Source organism: Prionailurus viverrinus, chromosome E3 (assembly GCF_022837055.1).
Source record: "Prionailurus viverrinus isolate Anna chromosome E3, UM_Priviv_1.0, whole genome shotgun sequence".
Taxonomy (NCBI): Eukaryota; Metazoa; Chordata; class Mammalia; order Carnivora; family Felidae; genus Prionailurus; species Prionailurus viverrinus.
In genome coordinates, this window is record NC_062576.1 from 30,273,927 (window position 1) to 30,286,024 (window position 12,098).

Consider the following 12,098-nt stretch of genomic DNA (forward strand, 5'->3'; position numbering starts at 1 on the left):
TTGATGGTGGAAAGAAACCGGACTTTTTTGAAGCTCTGATGTGCTCTCTCTTCCCTGTTTCCTGGGGGGACTGGGGGCCAGTCTTATAACAGGCTCCCTCATTAGGAAAAGCTACCCAAATATTTTTAAGTTGTTGGCAAAAACAAAAAGAAATCTGACTTCGGCTCAGGTAATGATCTCACAGTCTGTGGGTTCAAGCCCCGCATCGGGCTCTGTGCTGACAGCTCATAGCCTGGAGCCTGCTTCGGATTCTGTGTCTCCCTCTCTCTCTCTCTGCCCCTTGCCCACTCACCCTCTGTCTCTCTCTCTCAAAAATAAATAAACATTTTTTTTAAAAAAGCCCTGGGGTGATTCTAATATGCACACCTCTGAGGTATAAATTTCAAAAAGCACTATTAAAACGCCTTTTGAGAGCACCTGGGTGGCTCACTCTGTTAAGCGTCTGACTGTTGGTTTCAGCTCAGGTCATGATCTCATGGTTTTATGAGTCTGGGCCCTGCATCCGGCTCCATGCTGGTGGTGAAAGTCTGCTTGGGATACTCTCTTTTCCTCTCTGCCCTTTCCCCACTTGCACTCTCTCTGTCTCTCTCAAAATGGTGGAAATAAATAAATAAAACTTAAAAAAAATAAAATGCCTTGTGAGCCAGGAGAAATTTTATAATGCGATTTATTTAATGCTCATTCATTCAATAAAAATGTATTAAGCACTTAAGTATCAGTTACTGTGGTAGTAGCTGTCAGCAAGACAGGCACAGCCCATGCCCATGTCACATCGATGGCATAGAGGAAGAGACAGGTTTTAATTAAATAATTCAACCAATAGGTGTTGAAACATTGTGTGATAAATAGAATGAGAAAGAAGAGCAAATGACCAAAAGAAGAGAAGAAAGAAAGAAAGAAAGAAAGAAAGAAAGAGGAAGGAAGGAAGAAAGGGAGAGAGGGAGGGAGGGATGAAAGAAGGAAGAAGGAAATAAAGAAAAAATAAGAGAGGAAGGAAGGAAGGGAGAGAGGGAGGGAAGGAGGAAGGAAGGAAGGAGGAAAGAGGAAAGAAAGAGAGAAAGAAAGAAAGAGGAAGAAAGAAAGAAAGGGAGAGAGGGAGGGAAGGAGGAAGAAAGGAGGAAAGAAGAAAGAAAGAGAGAAAGAAAGAGGAAGGAAGGAAGGAAGAGGAAAGAAAGAAAAAAAGAAAGAGGAAGAAAGGGAGAGAGAGAGGGAGGGAAGGAGGAAGGAAGGAGGAAAGAAAGAAAGAAAGAAAGAAAGAAAGAAAGAAAGAAAAAGGAGAAAAGGCAGGATGGATGGAAGGATAGGAAAGAACTGGCTTGAATGGAGTTCTCAAGGATCTATCCGAGTGAACGAGGTAAGGAGAGGGGAAATCATTCCAGAGACAGGGACAGCATGGATCAGCAAAGAGTAGGTAGGTAAGTGTTGGTAGCTGGGAAGGCAGGGGGGACTGGGGATTTAAGAGGCATCCCAGACCTGTACATACTGTGAGCACATGGGGACAATGGAGAGGAGAGAACCCGAGTGGAGGTGGAAGAGTGTGGTGAGCCATGACATTGGTCCCCACATACACATCCTGCCCCGTTGGTCAATTCAAACTCTTTATGGAATCCTATCACCCTGCCCCGACCCCCACCCAGTGCTTGGTCGAGGATGGGCAGACTGTAGTGACACAGCTGTCATATCGCTAGCCAATCTGTATTATAAGCCCTGGCACCCCAGAGTGGAAGCAGGATGCAAATCTCCTGCCTCCCTGCAATTAGGACAGGGGATATGACGCAGGCCCGGGTGGCCAGATGCATCACGTGAGACGAAATCTGCTCACGAGCGTCGGTTCTGTTCAAGTGACTGGTGGCCAAAGCAGCCAGGTTTGGGCAGGGCAGCTGCAGGGTTGGACTCCCGATGGAGAAGCTGACGGCAGTGGTGGTTGTGGTGACAGCATTAGCTCCTGGGGCCAGGCCTGCAGTGTGGTTTGGGGCATTTTTCCTAGAAGCGTAGCCTCAATCTCTTTTCTCCCGCCCTTGCTATGATTCTGTGGGATACCTAACTTCCTTTATTACATTCCCCTTTCTGCTTAAACCAGCCAGTGTTCCCACCAGGAACGCTGACCCCTCACAAGCCAAAGCCAAGTGGAGCCAAAGAGACTTGGAAAGAGACACACTAGGGCAGCAGTGAGCAGTGAGAAAGCATCAGGAAGCCAGTTCACTCTCCCTGCTTTCCATTGCCACCCATGGTTCTCCCCACAGCTAGGGTGGATAAGTAGGACTTACAGGGCAGAGGAACAGAGACGCCAAAGATCTTGGGTCCTTCACTACATCACCAAGCTGCTGGACCGACCCCAGACTTACAAGGCCCTGGATGTCCCCTTCCCTGAGCTAAAGCGTGTGGTTAAATCAACCTGAGCTGGCTTCTCTGTTCCCCCCAGCCCAAACATTCACACTGGGGCAAGGAGGAGAGGAGCAACTTATGGGGAACGGGCATACCTCTTCCCTGGCTGTGTCAGGAGCCATCCCAAGTCCTGAGCGACTTTTAACATCTATCCCTCCCACCCCTGTGCAGTTTCAATCCCACTCAGGCAAGCGCTACCCGATTCCGAACACTTTATTCCAAGAGACACATCCTTCCTTCAACCCTTAACATCCTTTAACTCTCTCTTTCATGGGCACAAAGTGGTTCTGATACTTGCCCAGATCCTACAGCTGGTAAGACAGAGCTGAAGTTCTGGAGGATCCAGATTTTTAACCACTAAGTTTAATGTCATGCACCCATCCACCCTGATTACAACATAGATATATGTGCTTCCTGGCTAAATATATATTTATATTTCTAATATATATTCCTGGCTAATATACTAATATATATATATATATTACTTGGGATGTATATATATATACTTGGGATGTATATATATATACTAGGGATGTATATATATATATATATATATATACTTGGGATGTGTGTGTGTATATATATATATATATATATGTATATATACATGGGATATTACTTTAGCTTGGAATGTTATATATAACATCCCAACATATATATGTGTATATATACGTGTATGTGTGTGTGTGTGTATATATATAGCCTTTAGCCAGGAAATAAAAAAATAAAAAGAACTCAAATCCAGCTCCTCTCTCTGGCCTTGAGCAAGCGTCTCACTTTGAAATGAAAATGAAGTTAATGATGCCAGCTTCATAGAGTCTGGCAGTCAGCTGTGCCATTCACCGGTGACTTCTGGCTTCCCACCTTCCGGGCTCCTGCAAGATGGGTACTTCCTGGTAGGGTCATGTGACGAGTCCCGGCCAAAGAGTGTTTTCAGAGGGATTATATGTCTGCTCTGTTGAGCACAGCCCACCCCCCCCCGCCCCCCACCAATCCACTGGGGCCATATAATGTGAGCAAAACCCAAAACTTTACAGTTGGAAGCCACTGCAGATTGGGGGTGGATGGTTGTCCTCGCGTGCACTAGCCTATCGTAACTGATGCATACGGTGTGGCTATTGGCTCATTTATTCACCTGCCATGGTCCAAGCCCCAGCTAGACACACAAGAAAGGTCAGGCCGCGGTCCTGAAGATTCTGGCTCAAGATGTCTGGGGTGGAGCCCGGGCCTCTGCAGTTAGGTGGGGCTTCCGGGCGATTCTGATGCACTGGCAAGCCTGAGGTCTTTGCCTTGCTACTGGCTCATCACGTGATGGGAGAGTGGGACAGGGTCCCTACCACTGAGGGCCACACAGACTGCTATCTCACACCTCTGTGCTTTGACTCATGCCGGTCCCTCTGCCTGGCATGCCTTCCCTCCACGCCTACCACCATGCTTCCAAACACCAGCCAAGTCTTCAGACACGCAGTTTGATGACCCCATCCTAGTGGCTGTGGCCATTCCCCACAGTGTGGGCCTACAAACAGCCTGGCATGTGCCTCCTCCCTTAGATTGCAGCCCTGTGGAGGGTGGGGCCTTGGCTTCCTTTCTCTGGGCCATCTGTCTCGCACTGTGGAGGTGGGGAGGGACCTGTGCTAAAACATCAGCCATAGCCACCTTATTACAGGACTCACCAAAACCAAAGCCCTACAGCTGACGAGAGAGACCCTCCCAAAAAGACTACCAGCAAAGCATTTTCGAAAGCACGTTCGGGATTCTAATCCAGCCCCTGCCGCTTTGTAGCTTTGTGACCACAAGCACCATATTGAATCCCTTCTGAGCCTCAGTCTCTTAGACGTCCAATGGGACGAATCACAGTACCCACCTCACATAGCTGTTGTGAGAATTCAGTGAACTACAAGAACCGAATTAAATTCCAGCAACCTTCATCACTGTTACCATTATTGTCACTGTCTCCTTCTTATTATTACCTCCTACCGCTACTGAGCATGCCCCCATAGCTGTCATTATTAATATAATTACTCACCACATTTTCCCTCCCTTCCCGCCAACCCTCAGTGCCTGTGCGAAGCATTCCTCCAAGAATGGAGAGTATTCTTGGAATTCTCGAAATGAGTTCTTCATTGTCTTCATTGATGGTTCAGTGCCCACAACGGTTTAGCATCCCTAGTTCCCCCCGGGGAAGTTGGCCAACCTCAGGAAGTTGGTGGCTGTCAATACCTTTCTATCCAGGCTGCGTGGATACAGCTAAGAAAATACAGGCTCTCCTGAGACTCCCTCCCTCACGGACTTGCCTTCCTCCGGCTCTGGGACACTCTGGGTTCATTCCTGGTTGGCCCAGCCACTGTGAAGCTGGCCCCCACCCCTTGCTACGGGAGTGGCGGGAGCCTAGTCAAATAGGCCTGTGGACTTCTGGAATCACCGATAACACTAAAATTAATCATAACAATAAGAACACCTGAAACGGGCTTACGTCTTTCTTCCCAGGGAGAGCTAAAAGAGGCAGGCTTTTGAGTTTCCGATCATAAGTGCTCCTTGTGCCATGAGAGTAAACAACCCCTGCCTTCCTTCCTTATCTTTCATACATCCGGAGCATAGTGGACAGAAGTTGGGTTTTGAAGAAAACATTCCTGAGGTTTCATGCTGAACAACTGTCCAAGCTGGTATGAAAAGGAAGGGAGAAACCAAATCCCCCCACACCCGAAGTGTTACAAGAGCAGGGAAGTGACCGAAGAAAAACCAAACCTCCGGCGACAAAATCAGGGAAGAGGTCAGCTAGGTTTTTCCGACTGAAGAGTTTCTGCGGACCCGGCCGGCCACGCAAGGTTTCTGCTAGGATCCCCATTCAGGCGAAAGGCGACAAGTTCTGTGAAGAGGGAAAGAAAGACAGGAAGTCAGAGGAAAAGAGAGCAGCTCACATGTTGGGAGCAGGAAGGGCCGAGATCGAGGAGGCGATAAGAAGGCAGCCACAAGAGGCAAGATGCTTGCAGCCAGGGCAGCGGTCAAGGTAAGAGGACCACTAGGTGAGATTTTTCTCTAGAGGGCTAGAGCGGAAAACAGGAAAACTTCCTTCCTCCTCGCCAGCTCCCCAAGACTTTGTTGACAGATAGCTGCTCAAACAAATTTGTATTCTCATTTCAACTGACTCATTTGGCTGGAACAATAAGCTTACATTCCAGAGCCTGGGCTGACCTCATGCACCCCACTGCCCGTAAAATATTAACTATGTAATTAGTGCTTTTTGCACTAAGAAGGACCATGAAATCTGCTGGGTTCTCTTCCGTCTCGCTTCCGACAGCAGCTTTCGGCATTCAGGGCTGTGTTCTCATGTCAGTCGTTCCCAGGGGAGAAAGGAGGGAGGAAGGGATGGGACGGAAGCATGTTTTCCCATTTATCCAGATTGAAGGATCAGCCCTGGAACGAAAAAAAAAAAAAGTTGCAAATAAAGAAAAATACAAAGATAGAGAGAGGCTGTGGTGATGAGTTGAAATCAGTAGTCTGGTTATAAACTGAAGTTTTTAAATAAATAGGGAAAGATATAAATACAGAGGTGTGTGTTTGCACGGACCGATACACATATTTCCAGGGTCTGAACACTGAGAGGTCCTAGAAGCAAGGATGCCTCAGTAGCAATGAGCACCCTTAACACTCGTATCTTAGTTTCTAAGCACCATACTCCAATCACAGGAACCAGGGCTCTGGGCAGAAGCGGTTGCTTCCGGAGCCGGGGCAAGGAAAATACAAGATGAGCCAGGAACACCATGCAGTGCCAGAAAGCAATTTGAGCAACAAAAACAACAAAAGCCAATAGTATTGGATTATGAGCCTTGAAGGGAAATAAATACCCTTGAGTTCATATTGATGGAAGGAAGGAAATATGGAAGGGAGGAAGGCAGGATGGGAGGGGGTCTCCTTAAAGAAGAATGACAATAAATGGAGAGTGAAGGAAGGAAATAAATAAAAAATCACCACGAGAAAAGCACACGAAATAATTGCTACAGTAAGATCCACCCACGGGATGCTAAAATTTAAGTGGGCCAAAGTTTGAGGAGAAACAGGGTAATCTTGAAGTATCCCTTCCAAGATGTTTATTAATTATAACGGGAACGCTAGTACCCTCACGGCGAAGAAATCCTACAAACACCACATGAATCAAGCGATTGAGGTTAACGTCACTAGTACTAAGTTATGTTTTTATGTACCCCTGATACAGTTTGACAAAAAGGGCACTTCACCTCTGTGGCATCCTCACCCAGAACTCGTAACCCCTGTCATATACAGAAGAAAACATCAGATGTACCCAAACTGAGGGACATCCTACAAAGTACTTGGCATGCATTTTCTTTAAAGTGTTAAAGTCATGAAACTAACATAATACCGCATGTTAACTATACACACAAAACAAAACAAAGCAAAACAAAATAAAACAAAATAAAAAGTGTCAAAGTCATAAGAGATGAGGAAAGCCTAAGGAATTGTCACAGACCGGAGGGAACTAAAGAGACATGACTGCGGTGGGGGACCCTGGACAGGAATAGGACCTCAGAGGAAAAAACTAGCGAAATCTGAACAAAGTCTATAGGTTAATTAATAATATTGTACCCATGTTAATTTCTTAGTTTCGATGATAATGCTATAGTTTAAAAGATACTAACATTCGGAGGTGCTGGGTGAAGGGTATAGGGGAATACCCTGCTGTTCTTGAAAATTTCCATAAGTCTAAAATTGTTTGAAAATAAAAAGTTTTGGGGGCTTCTGGGTAGCTCAGTCAGTGAAGTGTCTGACTCCTGATTTCGGCTCAGGTCATGATCTCACAGTTTGTGAGATCAAGCCTCACATCAGGCTCTGTGCTGATGATGTGGAGCCTGTTTGGGATTCTCCCTTTCCCTCTCTTTCTGCCCTTCCCTGCACTCCCTCTCTCAAAATAAGTAAACACTAGAAAGAAAGAAAGAAAGAAAGAGAAATAAAGAACAAACAAAGGCCCTTAAGAGCTATCTGTTTCAAAAATTAAAAAAAAAAGGGGGGGGGAGGGGGTGCCTAGGTGGCTCAGTGGGTTGGGCATTCAACTTCAGCTCAGGTCATGATCTCACGGGTTGTGGGTTCAAGCCCCGCATCGGGCTCTGTGCCAACAGCTTGGAGCCTGGAGCCTGCTTCGGATTCTGTGTCTCCCTCTCTCTCTGTCCCTGTGCCACTCATGATCTGTCTCTCAAAAATAAATATTTTAAAAAAATTAAAAAAAAAGAGCTGTCTGTTTCTTGGGGGAGGGAATTGAGGGGGAGTTTCATTTGACAACAAGACAAGATTCCCAACCTCAGAGAGCTTACTCCCTAGGGGAGGAGAGCAGACTCCAGATAAGTACCAAAAAAAAAAAAAAAAAAAAAAAGAAAGAAAGAAAAGAAAAAGAAAGAAAGAAAGAAAGAAAGAAAGTAACGGCAAGCTGTGCCAAATGCTGTGAAGGAAGTCAGTCAGGGGGGTCTGGGAAAAGCATTTCTAAGGTAATGACTCCATGACTGAGACCTAAGGAATAAGGAGCTGAACCTACCAAGAACAGGAGAAGAAGAGCCCCAATCAGAAAGAACAAGACGAGCAAAGCCTGGAACCAGGAAAGATCTTGGCGTGTTAGAAGAGATGGGGCACAGATCACCAAGAATACTAGGTCATCCTTTGACTTCAAAGGAAATCCTAAATCCACAGTAGACACCACCACTTCTGCCACCCATCCTGTGTCACAGGGCCCTCCCCCAAATCCTACCCTACTGGGTAGGGATGAATGAAACCATCACCATTACCTACAAACCCTCTCCAAACGGCAATAACGAATGGGGTGCAATCATGGGCTGCGGTCTCAATGTCTGTGCCCGCTCTCCCCCCCAATTCATACATTGAAACCTAACCCCCAAGGTGCAAGTGTTAGGAGGTGGGGTCTTTGGGAGGTGGTTCGGTCATGACAGTGGCGCCCCCAGGAGTGCAATCAGTGCCCTTCTAAAAGGACCCCCACGGGCTCCCTCGCCCCTTCCGCCACGTGAGGACACGGAGAGAAGATGGCCGACTCCGAACCCGGAAGTGGTTCCCTCCGGACACCGGATCTGCCGGCGGCGCCTTGACCTCGGGCTTCCCCGCCTCCAGAACCGGGTTGTTTGGGCGCCACCAAGTTTATGGTATTTCCGTGAACAGCCTGGAGGGACCCAGACACCTCACCAGGATTTTAAGGTCGTGTGAAGGCGCGTGGCTTAAGTCACAGCGGCGGGGAAATCAATCTCTGTGCTGTTCTTCTTCCCTGGCAAAACCCGCCGTGAGAGGAAGAGCCCAAAGGGGAGGACTGTTTCTCAGCAGAGCACACTCCTGAGAGGAGAGGCCCCTGCGCGCCACGTCCAAAGCGGTTTGCAATTCGAGAGTTGAGAAGTCACCAACTGTCCAGAGAGGGAAAACTAGTGGAGAAGAATATTTGGGAGGGAAAGTAAAAGCAAGGACGGAGGGGACGATGTGCAAGGGGACGCCCAAGATACCTGACGACCGTTTGTAGGTTGTCTGTATTGGAAGTCCCTTCCGGAACCCCGGCCCCTGGCCAAGCTCTACGGCACGCTCGGGACTGGTGTGCCTCTGCATCTGTGCGCGTGTCCGTGAGTGTGCACGTGTGTCTGTCTGTCTGTGCCCGTGTCTGTGTGTGTCCGTGAAGGAGTGTTTGTGTCGGTCTGAGTCTGTGCGGATCGCGGTGCCTGTCCAGGCTTGGGCATGTCTTTGTTTTTATGTGCTGCTGTTTCTAAGTCTGTGTGTGTCCGCGTCTCTGTGTGTCCGTGCCTGGGTGTGTTGTGTGTGTTGGAAAAGGCAGCAAGGGGCTGAATGGCTGCCAGAGGGAAGACAGATGAATCGCCTTGAGAGGCAGAGGGAGAAGCTGGCGGAGCCAGGAGGAAGTCGGGGTCCAGGTGACAGTGAGAAAGGCCCCAGGAGTTCAGTGACATCCTGGCAAGGACCTTGGAATTTCCCCCGGGGATTGGAATGCGGTGGGAGTGGGAAGTCGGTGGATAATTATCTAAAGACCTCAAAGGGCAGGAGGACCAGCCCCCAAATTGGGCCCCGGCTCCCAGCATCGTATCCTCATTTTGCAGCAGAGAAAACGGAGTCTCTTGGCCAAGATTTTCTTAAGACGGAAGAGGAACCCTCCATCGCTGGGCTTCCAGAGGCCCTGAAAACACCGAATCATCCCACACTGAGAAAATCATCCCTTTCTATCACTTTCAATCTCTCTGCTGAGACAGCCTGTGGTTGGCACTGCTCTCTCTTTAACACCTCTTTTGTTTACCTTTTTCGAAAGAAAAATCTTTTTTCTTTAGTATCAATCAAGAGCACCCCAGCCTAAGGCACAATGGTTGGAACACAGTCATGGATATACAGAAATACAGCTCGAGGGGCGCCTGGGTGGCGCAGTCGGTTAAGCGTCCGACTTCAGCCAGGTCACGATCTCATGGTCCGTGAGTTCGAGCCCCGCGTCGGGCTCTGGCCTGATGGCTCAGAGCCTGGAGCCTGTTTCCGATTCTGTGTCTCCCTCTCTCTCTGCCCCTCCCCCGTTCATGCTCTGTCTCTCTCTGTCCCAAAAATAAATAAAAACGTTGAAAAAAAATTAAAAAAAAAATACAGCTCGAGGGGCGCCCGGGGGGCTCAGCCAGCGGGGTGTCCGACTCTTGATTTCTGCTCAGGTCATGATCTCACCGTTCATGGGTTCTAGCCCGGAATCGGGGTTCTGCGCTGACAGTGTGGAGCCTGCTTGAGATTCTCTCTCTCTCTCTCTCTCTCTCTCTCTCTCTTTCTCTCTCTGCCCCTCCCACGTGCTTGCTCTCCCTCTCAAAATAAATAAACTTAAAAAAAATTGAGACTTTTGTGATATCATAGGTACATTCAGGAGAGCTTTTGTTCGTTTTCTTGCTTTGAATTTTTATTTTGAAAAGAAAATCCAAACCCACGGAAAACTTACAGGAAGTGTACAATAAACTCTCATACTCTTCAGCTAGAGTTACCAACTGTTTACATGTTGGCACATTTGCTTTCTTTCTGTGTGTGTAGGTACACATATATACACACATGTGTAATATGCACACATACACACGAAGACACGTGTGTATACACACACACGCACACATGCACATACACATGCGTTAAAATTTTTTTTAATGTTTATTTATTTTTGAGAAAGAGAGACAGAGTGGGAGCAGGGGATGGGCAGAGAGAGAGGCAGACACAGAATCCAAAGCAGCCTCAGGCTCTGAGCTGTCAGCACAGAGCCCCACGCGAACCCACAAACCGTGAGATCACGACCTGAGCCGAAGTCGGACGCTTAACCGAATGAGCCGCCCATGCACCTTACACATACACACACTTTTAAAAAACAAAACAGGAAAGATTTACAATGGAATCAGTCCTATACTCTTCATTTTCCGGGGCAATGGCTCTCAAACGTCTCTGCACATTTGGGGAGACTTTTACAAAATGCCACCCCCACAGGTGCTGATGGAATTCAGGTGGAGTGAGGTTTAGGCTTCAGAATGTTAGTAGCTCCCAGGAGGATTCAAAAGTGCAGCCAACAGTGAGAACCACTGTCCCATCTTTTTCTTAAAGGTAAGCCATTACACTCACCTCTCAATCTTGAAAATGCTTTTTTCTCAAAAGCATTTGGGAATAAATTGCCACTATCGTCACCCTTTATCCCTAAATACTTCATGTATCTCCTAAGAGCAAGAAAGGACGTTTGCTTACATAACCAGAGCATAATCACTAACCTCGAGAAATTTCACAGTGACACCAAGCCAGCATCTAATATTAAATCCATATTCAGAAGTTTGCGAACTGTCCCAATAAAGTCATTCCAGTAATTGTAGCTTTTGTGATCCAGGATCCAGTCCAGAATCATGTTGCATTTACATGTCTTTTCTCTTTCCTCTTATTTAATCTAAAGCAGGTCCTCAGTCTTTCTTAGCCTTCCATGACATTGCCCAAACTCCCTCTTTAACCTCGGGAAACTCAGAGCCTAGAGCTAATGGCACTATCCAGCTGGAATGCAGTCGACTTTTGTCTTCTGCCTATTTATCTTTCTGGTCAACTTCTGTTTACGGCAAGTGACACTCATTTCTTATTTATGGTAGTGATGTGTGTGTGTGTGTGTGTGTGTGTGCATGTGTGCGTGTGTGTTTAATTTAGAGAGTGAGTGAGTGTAAAGGGAAATATAATTAAGGAAATAACAGAACAGGCATGTCGATCTAGCCCAGGTCTTCCCGAGCTCAGCACTATTGCCATTTGGGGCCCGATAATTCTGGCTTTTGGGGGCTGTGCTGCGCAACGTAGGATGCTTAGTGGCATCCCAGGGCTCTGCCCATTGGATACCAGTAGTGCCCTCTGTTCCCCCTCTGGTCGCGACAACCCAAAATGTCTCCAGACAAGTGGCCAAGCGTCCCCTATCCACAGGGAGGCAAACTCGCTTGGTTGAGAGCCACTGATGTAGCCCCAGGCATGAGAGAGGAGGGTGAGCAGCTGAAGTTTGGGAACCTGTAGTGGGGCACTTGCCTCTGTCCATTCAGGGTAAGTGACGCTTACCTCCCGCTTGGGCCTCGTCTGGTGCTCCGGGAGCCACAGCAAAGCAAAGGGAGGTGGGGGTGGTCTAAGAGGCAGAAAAAAGTAAACCGAGAAGGAGCTAGGAAAATCATACTGTCACCAGGAATTAAGTC